This window comes from Galeopterus variegatus, unplaced genomic scaffold, assembly GCF_000696425.1.
Source record: "Galeopterus variegatus unplaced genomic scaffold, G_variegatus-3.0.2 Scaffold1787, whole genome shotgun sequence".
In the NCBI taxonomy this organism is placed as follows: Eukaryota; Metazoa; Chordata; class Mammalia; order Dermoptera; family Cynocephalidae; genus Galeopterus; species Galeopterus variegatus.
In genome coordinates, this window is record NW_007727898.1 from 217,915 (window position 1) to 234,306 (window position 16,392).

General features: G+C 35.9%; 1 pseudogene; it reads right to left on the minus strand.

Moving 5' to 3' along the window:
- Positions 1-16,392, minus strand: part of LOC103595520 — a 125,285-nt pseudogene that overhangs the window by 32,876 nt on the left and 76,017 nt on the right.

Consider the following 16,392-nt stretch of genomic DNA (forward strand, 5'->3'; position numbering starts at 1 on the left):
TTAGTCCTCACAGCAACCCACAAGGAAGATGAAGGAAGCAAGAGTCTACACTCTTCCCACTGTAATGTACTCCCTCTCAATGCAAATATGTGGGCCTAGAATTAGCAAGAAGGAAATAGCAGGGATTCTTACTTGGAAGAAGGGGACTTTAGCCGCAAAGACACTGAAGCTGGAGTAAATACGGTGGATAAGTTAAAGATGGTTTGTCATGTAGGAAAACACAGATGTTCAGGTTAGCATTCATTTTGAATGCCTTGTAAGCCAGAACTATACCATGCAAAGCTTGGGTTTTTTCACTGACTATGACAACAGTCATCCCACAGAGGAGGTATTTTAAAACTAGGCTCCAAAAGTTAAATGAGGTCAAAGACAAACCATCATCATTTGGAGAAATAAATGACAGCCCCACTGTCAAGATAATCTGAAGCTTCTTCTACACTGTAGCATCAGAGCTGCTAAGAATCATTTAATCATTCTGTTTGTGGATACATGAAATGAGGAAAGACTGATATTTATATAGTAACTCATTTTTCTCATTAAAGATGAGAAATTCAGAGATTTAAACCCAGCACTGACACACATTATTTCAGTTGATCACTTTTGAATTCTAAATTAAGGACATTTTTCACCTGATTAAAATTCATCATGAATTCGAATGACAACAGAAAATATTTACAGTGATCAAGTATGCTTTGCCAAAAATCCCTTCTCATATCACTCTGTCAAGAGATAACATATGTGCATTCACACTAAAATCGAGCTCTAACATTGACTCTTAAGTTAGAGAAAAAGAAAGAGAAAGAGCGAACATGCAAAAAAACCCAGAAACCAAACAAAAGAGATGTTATCTGTAGGTGCTAATGGGGCTACTGGCTCACGAACCCACCCAGAATGCAAAAGTGATAGGAGACAGCCAAGTAAGTAAGATCCGTTATTTTGAAAATGAAAAAAGGCCAGGGTTACACTGCTTCCAGTTTTAGATGGAAATTCAGTAAACTTGAACTTCATGCAAGATATTTTATAGCCTAGAGTAGGTTTTCACACATTGTTCCAGGATGAATTTGTCCTGGTCTGCCCGGTTTGTGTGAGAGATGAGCAACAAGTGATTTGCAACTACTCATAATTAACGTACAGAAATTTTAAATGATTTACTTCTTGAATGTCAGTAAGAATGAACTCAAGGTTATCTTAATCTTAAATTCCCCCTAATTCACTTGTATTTCAGTTCTGGAGAGGAAGTAAAAGAAGTGGTTAGATTATAGGGATTAAATGCACACAAACTACTGCCTTTCTTATCTATTCTGCATCCCACATTGAGAAATCATAAATGATGCGGAGTTATAGCTAACTTGAGCATACCCAGGAATTTATTCATCATGTGAACTATGACAAAAATGACTAAGAACAATGGGTCTAAAACAGTCTCAAAACCACTATACCTGAATGGACACTGTTTCTTCCCCCTCCCTCCCTCCTCCAAACTACCCCATGCTCCCCCATGCTTTGCCATAACTATAGCAATTTCTTTTCTTCCTGCACACTCATTGTCTGTCCCTCGCTTATTGTTTGAGATAGAGGATACATTTAATCAACTATCTTATAATTTGATGACAAACACTGGTCTAGACCATATAATTAGTTTAATTTGATATCTAGGTCTCAGTAACTATTTTTTTTTCGTCATTTATGGTATAGTCCACTCACTACTCACAGTGGTACAATGTGGTATGGAGGATGGTGAAGAATAACTTCGAATGTTGTAATATAGAGTTGTTGCAAGCTACCACACATATTTTGTGGGAAATGTGGAATTTAGTAAGCAGGGACTGTTTGGTAGGGTGGCCATACCTCTCAATTTGCCTGGGACAGAATCAGTTATTAGTTGTTAATCTATTGATTCTTTAATCGCACCCTCTCTCACTCTCAGGAGGGAATCAGTTTGGATAAAAAATATATGTAGCTACCCTATGCAGTGATGAACATGGTATTTCTTGGATTTATACTTTGGGTCCAGCTCCTTTTGGCCAAATGACCCTGGACAAGTTCCTTAGCCTCTCAGAGCTGTGGTTTCCTTGTCTGTAAAGTAAGGAGAATAATACTATTTAGTTGCTTCACTGCAATTGTGATGGTTAAATAAAGTAATGTATATAAAGTATTTAGAAGAATACCTGGCATGTGGCAATAACCATAATTATTATCATCATTTAAGACACAGATCATGTATTACTTACTTGAAGAAACCTTCTTGAATTTGCCCCCAATCCAGAGATACGCTTGCACACTGGGTCAGGTTTTCCATTGCATTCCTATAGCAACATGCACACATGTACACACACACACACACACACACACACATGCACACACATATCTGAGTACCACGCAAAAATTAAGTCAATTTATACTTATCAAATGCCACCTTCCATATGTCAGGTGCAATGTCAAGTACTGTTACCATCTGCTTATGTGCTTGCCTCTTCTTGAAGACAGAGAATGTTTCTTATCCATTTTGCCTAGTACATAGTTTGCTCTCAAATATCTGTTGAACTGAACTGAAGGTGAGAAAAAAGAAGGATATCACTGTGTTTTCCTGGCATAATGAGGAAGGAGTTCAGGAAGAAAGTGGGTATTGAAATGTGGGAGGGTTTTAAAAAGCAGGGGAGAGAAAATGTGTTGTTCTCCTTTTGACAAAGTACATATGCTATTAAATTAGAAAAAGAATGTGAAAGTGCTTTGTAAATCTGAGAGCACTGTACATTCCTAATTATAAGCAAAACACAGAACTGGGAGTTAGTTTGATATTTGCAGAAAATCTGCCAAAGAGTCTATAATTTGCCTTTTCCCTCACTGGCCTCTACAGTCAAGCTTGAAATTTACCCCATTTACCTCCTACTGTCAAATAACTCATTTAAATGAGGATGCCTGGAGCAGTGTGTGTGTCATACCAGACTTGTTCTGCACGTATCTTTCTGAGAAGTTGCAGGTGAATCAAATTTTTGCAAGTCTAATCAAATTTGAAATGCATTGGGGGAGCTTGCTATTTAGGGATATCCCATAGTGAGTTATATTGTAAAGTAAATTAAATATATTAATAAAACAAATCACACTCTTTAATCCCTATTGTTTCTAAACCTGGGTTTTCAGAGAGAAAGTTCAATAAAATCAATGCGAAGTAGTGTCATACAAACACAACACACACATATACACATATACACACACCTCTGTCAATGAGTCGTCTTATAAGCTCCATGAACTGCCAACATTCAAAAACACCCAGTTTCCCCCACATTCTTTACCCAGAAATATTTATGTTAAGCTGCAAGCTGCCTTTAAAAAGGAATCATATAAGAGTTACATTCTTGAAAATGTGCAGAAATAGCCTCAACTTTGAACATGCACATAAAGTATTTGTCACCGTGTGTGGCATATAGTAAATATTTTACATATGGTCTTCTTTGTAATAGTATCATTATTAAATAAAGAGAACAGAAAAAAAGGATTAAAAAATAAACCCTGATACTAATCCCTCAAGAAAGATAACAATACACATCCAGGACAACATAGTAAACAAAACTATTTTGGGGATAATACCTAAAATAATGGCTATTTTCTCAAAGACAGGAAAGAAGACAAGAGAGTGGATTTAAAATTGGGATCAACCATATGATCACGGAGAAGCAGCATGTTACAAAGGGAAAAGCAGCATTACCTTGGGCCTGGTGGCTTTGTCCCCACCAATCCACATACTGATACAGAAAAACAGAAACCATGAAGAAAACTGCCAGGAGCTAACAAACTTGAGCTAAAACTTAGCATTTCCTTGGTCCACTGGTGTGGTGTTGTCCTTAGGAATTGCTACTAGTTAAAAATCTAATAACAAGAAGTCTTATTTGGAATTTTAGATTTGGAAGAAGCTGAGGAGAAATATAGGCATAATTAGACATTAATTACCTGATGGGGTTCAACAGATAAGACTAACAAATAGCCTTTGGGGTGTAACTTTTTTTAAAAAAAACCCTTCTTGGACTTTCACAGCTACTTTCACAGTAGCTGATGGTTGAAAACAAATCTGAAATACAATTGCTAGGTCCTTCGAAAACCAGATAATCATAAACTACATTTCACCAGGTTCAAAGAAAGTTCAGAAAGATGCAAATGTAATTTCAGTTGCAAAAGTCATAAGAAAAATACTTTATTTTCATTGTAATAAAATATCTTACTGAAAAAAATCAGTGCAAATGCAATAACAAAGCATTAACGGAGATTGACCTAATTTAGAGAAAAACTGGGAGAGGAGACTAAGAGAGAAGACTCAGAAACCCAAATTTACGCCTACAGCCCCAGAAGAGCACTGCAATGTTGAATTCAATATTGGGAATTTCCATTTGGACCCTAAGAAATACCACAGCAATAAAATAGATTTCTTGAGGACAAAGTTACAGCAGCTTCTATATCTTTATTCAGAAATGCAAACGACCCCAAGCCTCAGTCTCTTTAGACTGTAAGATAATATTAAAGAAGAAAACTACTTGTCCAAGAGCTGTAAGCAGCTAATATAAAATATCAAAGAATAGAGAAAATCCATATGGCGTTAAGAATTCTAATTACACATAGAAACTCAGTTTTTAAGTGAAAATAACAATTTATATAAGCGTATATCATGGTTTTGTTAAAAAATATAAAGCTACGTTCATTTTGTGCATAGAAAAAAATTAAAGTAGTATATGTACCAAGAAGTTAACAATGGTTATCTCTGGTGGTGGGATTATAGATAAATTTTACTTTGTTCTTCATATATAGTTATATTGTATACAAATTCCACAATAAACTTGTATTTTTTTCTTAAGAACAGAAAAACCAATCTAAAACAGTGGGGCTAAAATGTGTACCCTCTGTTACGAGTTTTACAGGAACTGAAATCAGAGTTTAGTAAGATCATTACATTAGAATGAGGAAATGTAGAAAACATGATGTTTCAGAATACCATGTTAGAGAACAGCCTTAAAGTCAAAGCTCAGTATGTTTGGATTCATTGATGAAAAGCAACCTAACCCAAATCCTCGTTAATGGGCTGTACTAACCTGTAGAGTGGTCTCTAAAAAGCAGGTATGTACCCACAGCCTGTTATGTTTATCATATTGATCAATGATTTACTTGAAGACATCTATTTTATATTGATCAGATAAACAGAATGATTTACTTGAAGACACCTATTTTATATTGATCAGATAAACAGATGACAGATAACCTGCTAGTAAGGAATAAAAGTATAAGATAATAGAATATAAATCTAAGCAGGCCAAGAAGATGGAGACAAGTACCACAAAATGCAGTTATATATGGACAAATGTAAATTTTTTCACTTGTGATTTGCAAAAACAATTGCATATAGGACCTATGGCAGGAACACCCAGAGACTTCAGCAGATGCAGGAACCCCCACCTGACAGATGGCAAGAGCGTGGGGGACCTCAGCAGCTGAGGGTAACCCAGCCCAACAGCCTGCAGGAGTGAGAGGGACCTCAGGAGCCAAGGACAGCCTCTACCACTGCTGCAGAAACCATTGCTGTGTAGGTGGTCTGTCACAGCCACTGCTGCCACAAGGGAGGCTGGCCACCATAGCTGCAGCCACTACCACTGCAGCAGCCACTGCTGTTATGCAGGCAGCCCAACAACTCAACTGCATTGACACAAGGAAAGTCAACAGAGGAGCACAGAAAAAGAGGTGAGCAAGTGCAGACCTGCAACCCAGTGAGTGGTCCAAACCATATGAGGAATTATGCTGCCACACATGGTAGCATACCTGTGGTTGGGAGGCATATACATAGCCCATGTGACTGCTTTGATTTGGGGAGAGACAAATGCAGAATCCCTCAAGAGTGCAGAAACCCAGGATGCCCAAATAGAGTAAGGAAGAAAATTCCCAATCACCATGAACCTATCCCCCATTTGAGGGAAGCAAGAACACAGAAGGAGCCTCTGGCTATAAGAAAGAGGAAAAAGAAACCCTGCCCAGGGTCATTCAAACTGAGGAGCTACATATACCCCATGGACACATCAGGGTCACAGGATGCTAGTCTGGGTACCAAAAAGCCCGTGCAGGGACACCCACCTAAGCCAAAGAGCAACAAGGCACCCAGGGTACTTCTCTCAAGAACTTGGGAGCTCACCCGTGTCCTTGATGAACCAACACAGTGTCACTAACCTCAGTAAGGAAATACTAAGTGCCCCAGTGCCTAAGCCATGGAGGCATTCACATGCAACTCTGACATGGAATATGGCTGTGGTACAACATGGAGAATATACTACTGTGTCTACCTGGAAATAATACTAAAACACCCTACTCAGCAGTTAATATCAAACACATCTTCAGGAGAAAGTTTCTCTTTTCAAAGTCTACTCCAGAGTAAAAGAAGCTACTGCTCTACCAGATGACCAGGAATCAATGTAGAGGCACAAAAAACACAAAAAACAAAAAAAAAGAAAATATGACACCACCAAAGAAATACAATAATTCTCAAATGCCAGAGACCAGGGAACACTTGAAATTACTTAAAGGGAATTCCATGCAACAATATTTAGGAAACTCAATGAGATACAAGAAGACTCAGTTAGACAACACAACAAAATGAGAAAAACTATCCAAGATATGAAGGAGGAAATCTACAAAATGATTAATACTTGAGAAAAGAATGTAGCAGAATTCCTTGAACTGAAGGATTCACTCGATGAAATAAAAAATAGTAAATAAATAAACAACAGCTTAAGCAGAAGGTTAGAGCAAGTGGAAGAAAGAATTTCTGATCTTGAAAACTGTCTTTTTGAAAAAATCCAGGCAGACAAAAAAAAAAAAGAATAAAAAAAATGAAGAAAATCTAAGAGAGGTAGCAGAGAACCTTAACAAGACAAACATTCAAATCATGGGTGTTCCAGAAGAGTAAAAGAAAGGAAAAGGCACTGGAAATCTATTCAACAAAGTAATAGCAGAAAACAAGCTTCCCAGGAATAGGGAGAGATGGGGACCTTCAGATCCAGGAAGCTCAAAGACCCCCAAAAAGATTCAATTCAAAAAGGTCCTCTCCAAGACACGTTATAGTTAAATTGGCAAAACTCAAAGACAAAGAGAAAATCTTAAAAATACCAAGAGAAGATCATCAAGTCATCTATATGGGAGTCCTAATCAGACTAAGAGAAGATTTTTCAATAGAAACTCTATAGGCCACTAGAGAATGGGGTGATATATTCAAAATATTAAACGGAAAAAAAAAAGTCAGCTAATAATACTGTATCTAGCAAGACTATCCTTCAGAAATGAGGTAGAAATAGTGTATTTCCCTAACAAAAACTGGGAGTTCACCACCGTTGGATCAGCCCTACAAAAAATCCTCAAGGGAGTCCTACATCTGAAATCTGAAAAATGATAATCACTACCATGAATGCAAAAAAAGAACAAAACCCACTGGCAGAACAAAAACACAAACAAGCAATAGAAAGAAACTATATTTTACCACTTCAAAAAACCAACAAACGATGAAGAAAAACAATAAAATGGAAAGAAAGGAATAAAAGATATTTAAAACATCCAAACAAAAATTGATAAAATGCTAGGAGTAGGACAATACCTTTCAAAAACAACCCTAAATGTAAATAGATTAAATTCTCCACTCGAAAGACATCGACTGACTGATTGGATGAAAAAGCTAGAACCAACTATATGTTGTCTTCAGGAAACTCACCTTACCTGTAAAAACACACAGACTAATAGTAAAGGGATGGAAAAAGATATACCACACAAATAGAAACCAAAAATAAGCAGGAGTAGCTATTCTTATATCAAATAAAATAGACTTTAAAACAAAAATCATAAGAAAGAGACAAAGAAGACCTCTATATAATGATAAAGGAATCTATCCAACAAGAAGACATAAGAATCATAAATATATATACATGAAATACTAGAAAACCCAGATACATAAAGCAAACACTATTACACCTAAAGAAAGAGATAGACCCCAATATGGTAATAGTAGGGGACATGAATACCCCTCTCTCAGCATTGGACAGATTAACAACACGAGAAATCACAGAAAAAAAAATGCAAGATTTAAAGTACACTTTAGACCAATTGGACCTTGCAGATATCTACAGAACACCTAATCCAACCACTACAGAGTATATTCTTCTCATCAGCACATGGAACATTGTCCAGAATGGACCACATGTTAAGTTACAAAGGAAGTCTCAACAAATTTTTAAAAATTTAAATAATTCTAAGTATCCTATCAGACCATAGCAGATTAAAACTAGAAGTCAATAACAAAGGAAACTGTAGAAACTATACAAATACATGGAAATTAAACAACACACTCCTGAACAAATTATGGGTCCAAGAACAAATGAAACAGGAAATCAAAAAATTTCTTGAAACTAATGAACATAAACACACATCAGACCAAACCTATGGGATACTGCAAAAGCAGTACTAAGAGGGAAGTTTATTGCAATATGTACAAAGATTTCAAATAAACATTTCTAATAATTCAGATAAGCATTTCTAATGCTACACCTCAAACAACTACAAAAAACAAGAACAATCTAATCCAAATGTTAGTAGACAGAAAAATAATTAAGATCAGAGCATAACTAAGTGAAATAGAGACCTAAAATATTACACAAAGAAATCAATGAAACAAAAGTTGCTTTTTGAGAAGGTAAAGAAAATAGACAAACCATTAGCCAGGCTAACAACAACAACAACAAAAAAAGGGAAGACCCAAATTTTTAAAAAATCAGAAATAAAAAAGGAAATATTACAACCTATACCACAGAAATACAAAGAATCATTAGAGACTATTATAAACAACAATAAGCCAGCAAATTTGAAAACCTGGAAGAAATGGATAAATTTCTGGACACAAGAAAGAAATTAACAAGTGTGAACCAAGAGGACATACAAAACCTGAACAGTTCAATAATAAGCAGTGAGATTGAAGCAGTAATCAGGAGTCTCTCAACAAAGAAAATCATGGGACCGGAGGCTTTACTGCTGATGTCTACCAATCTTTTAAGGAGGAATTAAAATCAATTCTCTTCAAACTTTCCAAAATGTTGAAACACAGGCCATTCTCTGACACTCATTCAATGAAGGCAGCATCACCCTGATATCAAAAGCAGACAAAGATACAATAACCAAAAAAGAAAATTGTAGGTCAATATCTCTGATGAACATAGATGCAAAAATACTCAGGAAAATATTATCAAAAAGAATACAGTCGGATTCATCTAGGTGTAGAAGGAATGTATCTCAACACAATAAAAGCCAAACAGCACAGTCCCACTGCAATATCATCCTGAATGAGGAAAAATTTTCAGCCTATTTTTTAAAATTTATTTATTGTAAATATTCATAAGCTGCAAAGCTAATTGTCACCCCTTATGCCCATGATGTGAGGGCCAGATTCATACTGGGGGCATACCTACTACCAGAAATTACTTTTTTACCCCAAGACCTCCACCCAATTATCCCCCAACCACCCAGACCCTCCTTCTTTACCCCCCACTCCACTTTGTAGCCCTAGGAATGTTTTCTCCCTGTGTAAGACCAACGCACTACCATGGTCTTTATTTCCTGCCTTCCCTTCTCTCTTAGCTCCCACATTTAAGTGAGCACATACAGTATTTATCCCTCTGCGCTTTGCTTATTTCACTCAATAGAAGTTTCTACAGGTTCATCCATGTTGTTGCAAATGGGAGTATTTCATTCTTTTTTATGGCAGAGTAGTATTCCGTGGTGTATATATACCACAGTTTCCTTATCCAATCATCCATTGATGGACATTTAGGTTGGTTCCATGTCTCGGCCATTGTAAACAGAGCTGCAGTGAACATGGGAGTGCAGGTATCCCTTTGACATGAGAATTTCCATTCCTCTGGGTATATATCCAGAAGAGGGATTGCTGGATCGTATAGAAGATCTATATGTGGTTGTTTGAGAAACCTCCATACTGTTGTTATCCATAGTGGTTGTGCTAATTTACAGTCCCACCAACAGTGTAGGAGTGCTCCCTTCTCTCCAAACCATCGCCAGCATTTGTTATTCACCATCATTTTTATTATAACCAGTCTAACTGAGGTGAGGTGGTATATCAATGTGGTTTTAATTTCCATTTCCCTGATGACTAGTGATGTTGAGCATTTTTTCATGTATCTCTTGACCATTTATACATCTTCCTTTGAAAAATGTCTATCCAGCACCTTTGCCCATTTTTTAATTGGGTTATTAGTTTTTTAATGTATAGTTGCTTGAGTTCTATCTTTTTTCTGGATATTAAACCCTTGGCAGATGCATAGTTAGCAAAATTTACCTCCCCCTCTGTAGGTTGTTGTTAGCAAAAATTTTCTCCCAATCTGTAGTATGTTGTTTCACTTTGTTTATTGTTTCCTTTGCTGTGCAGAAGCTTTTTAGTTTGATATAGTGCCATTTGTTTATTTTATCTTTTGCTACTTGTGCTTTCAGGGTCATGTTCATAAAGCCTGTGCCCAGACATAATTGCTGAAGTGTTTCACCTATATTTTCCATTAGTATTTTTACACTTTTAGGTCTCATACTTAAGTTTTTCATCCATTTTGAGTTGATTTTCGTGTATAGTTAGAGATGCATATCTAGTTTCATTCTTCTGCATATGGATATCCAGTGTTCCCAGTACCACTTATAGAAGGGGCAGTCTTTTCCCCAATGTAGGTTTTTGTTGTCTTTGTCCAATACCAAATAGCTATAAGCCTGAGGGGTGATTTCTGGGCTCTCAATTCTACTCCACTGGTCTGAATGTCTATTCTTATGCCAGTACCATGCTCTTTTGGTTACAATAGCTTTGTAGTATAATTTGAAGTCAGGTAGTGTTATGCCTCCAGCTTTATTTATTTATTTATTTTTTGCTCAGGATTGCTTTGGCTTTATGGGGCTCTTCTGTTTTTCAACATGAAAGGTAAGATTGTTTTCCCATTGCTGTGAAGAATGTCATTGGTATTTTGATGGTGATTGCATTGAATCTGTAGATTGCTTTGGGTAGTGTAGACATCTTCACAATGTTAATTCTTCCAATCCAAGAGTGTGGACGATCTTTTCATCTTTTTGTGTCTTCTTTAATTTCTTTCAGAAGTGGTTTGTTGTTCACATTGTAGAAGTCTTTCACCTCCTTGGTTAAATTGATCCCTAGGTATCTTACTTTTTTCATGACAATTATAAATGGGCTTACTTTCTTTATTTCTCTTTCTGTTAATTCATCATTTGAGTACATAAATGCTACTGATTTGGGGGCATTTATTTTGTATCCTGCAACATTACTGAAATTATTTACCAGCTATAGGAGTTTTTTGATAGAGTCTTTAGGTTTTTCTATATATATAGTATCATGTCATCTGCAAATAGAGAAAGTTTGACTTCATCTTTTCCAATCAGGATTCCCTTTCTTTCTTTTGCCTGATTGCCCTGGCTAGTACCTCCAGTACTATGTTAAGTAGAAGTGGTGAGAATGAGCATCCTTGTCTTGTGTCTGTTCATAAAGGAAAGGCCTTTAGTTTTTCCCCATTCAGAATGATACTGGTGGTGGCTTTTATTGTGTTGAGATACTTTCCTTCTGTACCTAATTTGTTGAGAGTCTTTATCATGAAGGGATGTTGAATTTTGTCAAATGCTATTTCAGCATCTATTGAGATAATCATATGGTTTTTGTCCCTGAGTTAGTTGATGTGGTGTATCACATTTATTGACTTTCATATGTTGAACCATCCTTGCATCCCTGGGATGAATCCCAATTGATCATAGTGTATAATTTTTATAATATGTTGCTATATCCTGATTGCTAATATTTTGTTGATGATTTTAGCATCAAGATTCATCAATGATACAAGGATATTGGTGTATAATTTTCTTTTCTTGTTGTGTGTTTATCTGGCTTGGGTATCAAATTATGTTGCCCTCATAGAATGGGTTTGGGAGAGTAGTGTCTGTTTAAATTGTTTGGAATAGTTTGAGGAGAATTGGTATTAACTCCTCTTTAAAAGTTTGATAAAATTCAGCTGTAAAACTATCCAGACCCAGACTTTTCTTTGTTGGAAGATTGCTAATTACCACTCCAATCCACTTGCTTGTTATTGGTCTATTCAGGTTTTCTCTCTTCTTGGTTCAGTCCATATCTTCCAGATTTTTGTATTTGTTGTCATACAGCTGTTTATAATATTCTCTAATGATTCTTTGTATTTCTGTGGTGTCAGTTGTAATGTCTCCTTTTTCATTTCTGATTTTTGTTATTTGGGTCTTCTCTCTTCTTTTTTTTTTTTTTTTTTGTTTGTTTGTTTGTTTGTTTGTTTGTTAACCTAGCTAATGGTTTGTCAATTTTATTTATCTTCTTGAAAAAACAACTTTTTGTTTTCTTGATCTTTTCTATTGTTTTTTGAGTCCCTATTTCATTTAGTTCTGCTCTGATCTTAATTATTTCTTTCCATCTACTACATTTAGGTTTGGATTATTATTGTTTTTCATGTTCACTGAGGCATAGTGTTGTCTTTTATTTGAAGTCTTTCCATTCTTTTGATATAAGCATTTATTGCAATAAATTTGCCTCTTAGTGCTACTTTTGCAGTATCCCACAGATTTTGGTATGATGTATCTTTATTTTCATTAGTTTCTAGAAATTTTTTGATTTCCTATTTAATTTCTTTTTGGACCCATAGGTCATTCAGGAGCCTATTATTTAATTTCCATGTGTTTGTATAGCTTCCAGAGTTTTGCTTACTTTTTATTTCCAATTTTAGTCTGTTGTGGTCTGAAAAGATAGTTGGAATGATTTCAATTGTTTTAAATTTGCTGAGACTAGATTTGTGACCTAATTTGTGGTTTATCCTGGAGAATGTACCATGAGCTGATGAGAAGAAAGTGTATTCTTTAGTTGTTGGGTGAAATGTTCTGTATATATCTGCCAAGTGTAATTGGTCTAGTGTGTGGATTAAAACCCGTGTCTCTTTGTTGACTTGTTGCTTGGAAGTTCTGCCCATACTGAGAGAGGGGTGTTCAGATCACCCACTATTAATGTATTAGGTCCTAGTTCTTTCTTTAGTTCTATGAGTGTTTGCTTTATATATCTGGGTGTTCCGGTATTAGGTGCATGCACGTTTATGATTGTTATGTCTTCTAGCTGTACAGACCCCTTTATCATTATATAGTGGGCTTCTTTGACTTTTTTTATGTTTTTTTGGTTTAAAATCTATTTTGTCTGATACTTCTGCTCATTCTTGGTTTCCATTTGCATGGTATATCTTTTTCTATCCCTTCACTTTTAGTCTATGTGTGTCTCTACAGGTGAGGTGGGTCTCTTGAAAACAGCACATACTGGGTCTAGCTTTTTAATCCTATCAGTCAGTCCGCATCTTTTGAATGAAGAGTTTAGTTCATTCACATTTAGGGTTGTTTTTGAAAGGTATTGTCCTACTCCAAGCATTTTCTTCAATTTTTGTTCAGATGTTTTAAAAATCTTTTATTCCTTTCTTTCCATTTTATTGTTTGTCTTCATTTTTTGCTGGTTTTTTGAAGTGGTAAAATATAGTTTCTTTCTATTTCTTGTTTGTGTTTTTGTTCTGCCAGTGGGTTTTGTTCTTTTTTGTGCATTCATGGTAGTGATTAACATTTTTCAGATTCCAGATGTAGGACTCCCTTGAGGATTTCTTGTAGTTATTGACAAGTGTTGCTTAATTCCTGTCATTTAATTGCTTCTTGTGTAGATGGTTTAAATATCTTTTGATCATTATTTCCCTTTTATTTTTCTTCTTCAATGTTAGTTGGAATTTCAGGTGGGATGATTTAGCTTCTTTCTCTTTCTTGCTTGAAGTTTTGTTTTAATGGTGGGTTATGCTCTTTCTTGTGTATTTGTGATAGTGGACACCATTACTCTGATTCCAGATGAATGACTCCCTTGAGAATTTCTTGCAAGGCTAGTCATGTGGTGTTGAACTCCCACAACTTTTGTTTGCCTGGAAAAAACACTATTTCTCCATCATTTCTGGATCCACCACTGCTGCTGGTCTCACCTTGGCTTGGTGTGGTATGTGTTGGGATGCACCAAAACTTTCAGCTTTTAAGAACAGGAACAAGAAAGGATGCCCACTCTAACTACTCATATTTAATGTAGCATTAAAAGTACTAGACAGAGCAATCAGGCAAGAGAAAAAAATATAAGGCATCCAGACTGGAAAAGACAAAGTCAAGCTGTCCCTGTTTGCAGATAACATTATCCTATATATAGAAAAACCTAAAGACTGCCAGAAACTCTTAGATCTGATAACTAACATGCATAAAGTATGAGGATACAAAATCAATATGCAAAACTCAGTAGTGTTTTTATACTCCAATAATGAACTAACAGAAAAAGAAATCAAGAAAACAAGACCATTTCAATAGCCACCAAAAAAATAAAATACCTAGGAATAAATTTAACCAAGGAGGTGAAATGTCTCTACAATGAGAACTACAAATCACTGTTGAAAGAAATTAAAGAGGACACAAAATTGTAAAAAGACATCCCATCTCATGCTCTTGGATTGGAAAAATTAACATTGTGAAAATGTCCGTACTACTCAAAGCAATCTACAGATTCAATACAATCCCCATCAAAATACCAATGGCGCTCTTTGTAGAAACAGAAACACATTCCTAACATACATATGAAGAAACAAAAGACCCCAAATAGCCAAAGCAATCCTGAGCAAAATAAATAAAATCAGAGGCATAATACTACCTGACTTCAAGTTACAGTACAAAGCTGTAGTAACCAAAACAGCATGGCACTGGCATAAAGATAGTCACTCAGACCAATGGAACAGCATAGAGAACCAAGAAGTCAACCCACATACTTCCAGCTAACTGATGTTAACAAAGACAAGAAGAACATACATTGGAGAAAAAACTGGTTTTCAACAAATGGTGCTGGGAAAACTGAACATCCAAATACAGAGAATGAAATTAGACCCATAACTTTCACTACATACAAAAACCAACTAAACATGGCTTAAAGATTTAAATATACATCCTGAAACTATAAAAGTATTAAATGAAAACATAGGGGAAATACTTTGAGAAGTAGGACTCAGAAAGACTTCATGAACAAGACCCCCAAAGCACAGGCAACAAAATAAAAAATAAACAAATGGGATCATATCAAAGTAAAAGGGTTCTGCACAGTAAAAGAAACAATTAACAGAGCAAAAAGTCAACCTACAGAATGAGCAAAAATATTTGCAAAATTGCCATCCAACAAGGGATTAATTTCCTGAATATACATGAAACTCAAACAACTCAACATTAAAAAAACAAGTAACCCTCTTAAAAAAATGGGAAAGGAGCTGAATAGGCATTTCTCAAAGGTAGATATACAAATGGCAAACTGACACATGAAAAAATGCTCAACATCACTCAGCATCAGAGAAATGCAAATCAAAACCACACTGAGATCTCATCTCATGCCAGTTAGACTGGCCATTATCAAAAAGACAGAAAATAACAAATGCTGGCGAGGATGTGGAGAAGGGAGAACTCTCCTACACTGTTGGTGGGACTGTAAATTAGGGCTGCCATGATGGAAAACAGTATGGAATTTTCTCAAACAACTACAGATAAAACTGCCATATGATCCAGCAATCCCATAGCCGGGTATACACCCAAAGGAATGGAAATCATCATGTCACAGAGATATCTGTACTCTCATGTTTATTGCACCTCTATTTACAATAGCCAAGTGTTGGAACCAATGAATGTCCATCAACAGATGACTGGATAAAGAAAATGTGGTATATGTACACAATGGAATACTACTTTGCCATAAAAATAGAAGGAAATTCTGCCATTCATAGAAACACAGATGAACTTAGAGAAAATTATATTTAGTGAAATAAGCCACGCACAGAAAGAGAAATACCATATGTCCCTCACTCGTAAGTAGTAGCTTAAAAAAAAACAAATAAATTTTAAAAAGAAAGAAAGGAAGACACAACAATAATAATTCATTGAACTTTCAAAAGGAGGGAATAGATCTGAGGCCACTAGAGGTGGGAAAGGTGGAGAGGAAGGGAAATTAGGGAGAAATTAGTAAAGGGCCAAAAAAAAATGTTTACATTGTGTTATGATGAATACAGTCATTATTCTGATCTGAGCATCATATATTACACACGGGTATTGATATTCATGCTGCACCTCACAAATACCTACAATCAATTTTGTTCAAATAAAAATAAATTTAAAAAAATAAATCTTTTGGCGGCCCAGTGGCGCACTGCTACAGTGTGCCACTTGGGAGTGCGGTGGCACTCCCACCGAGGGTTCGGATCCCACATACAGACCGGTTCCCGC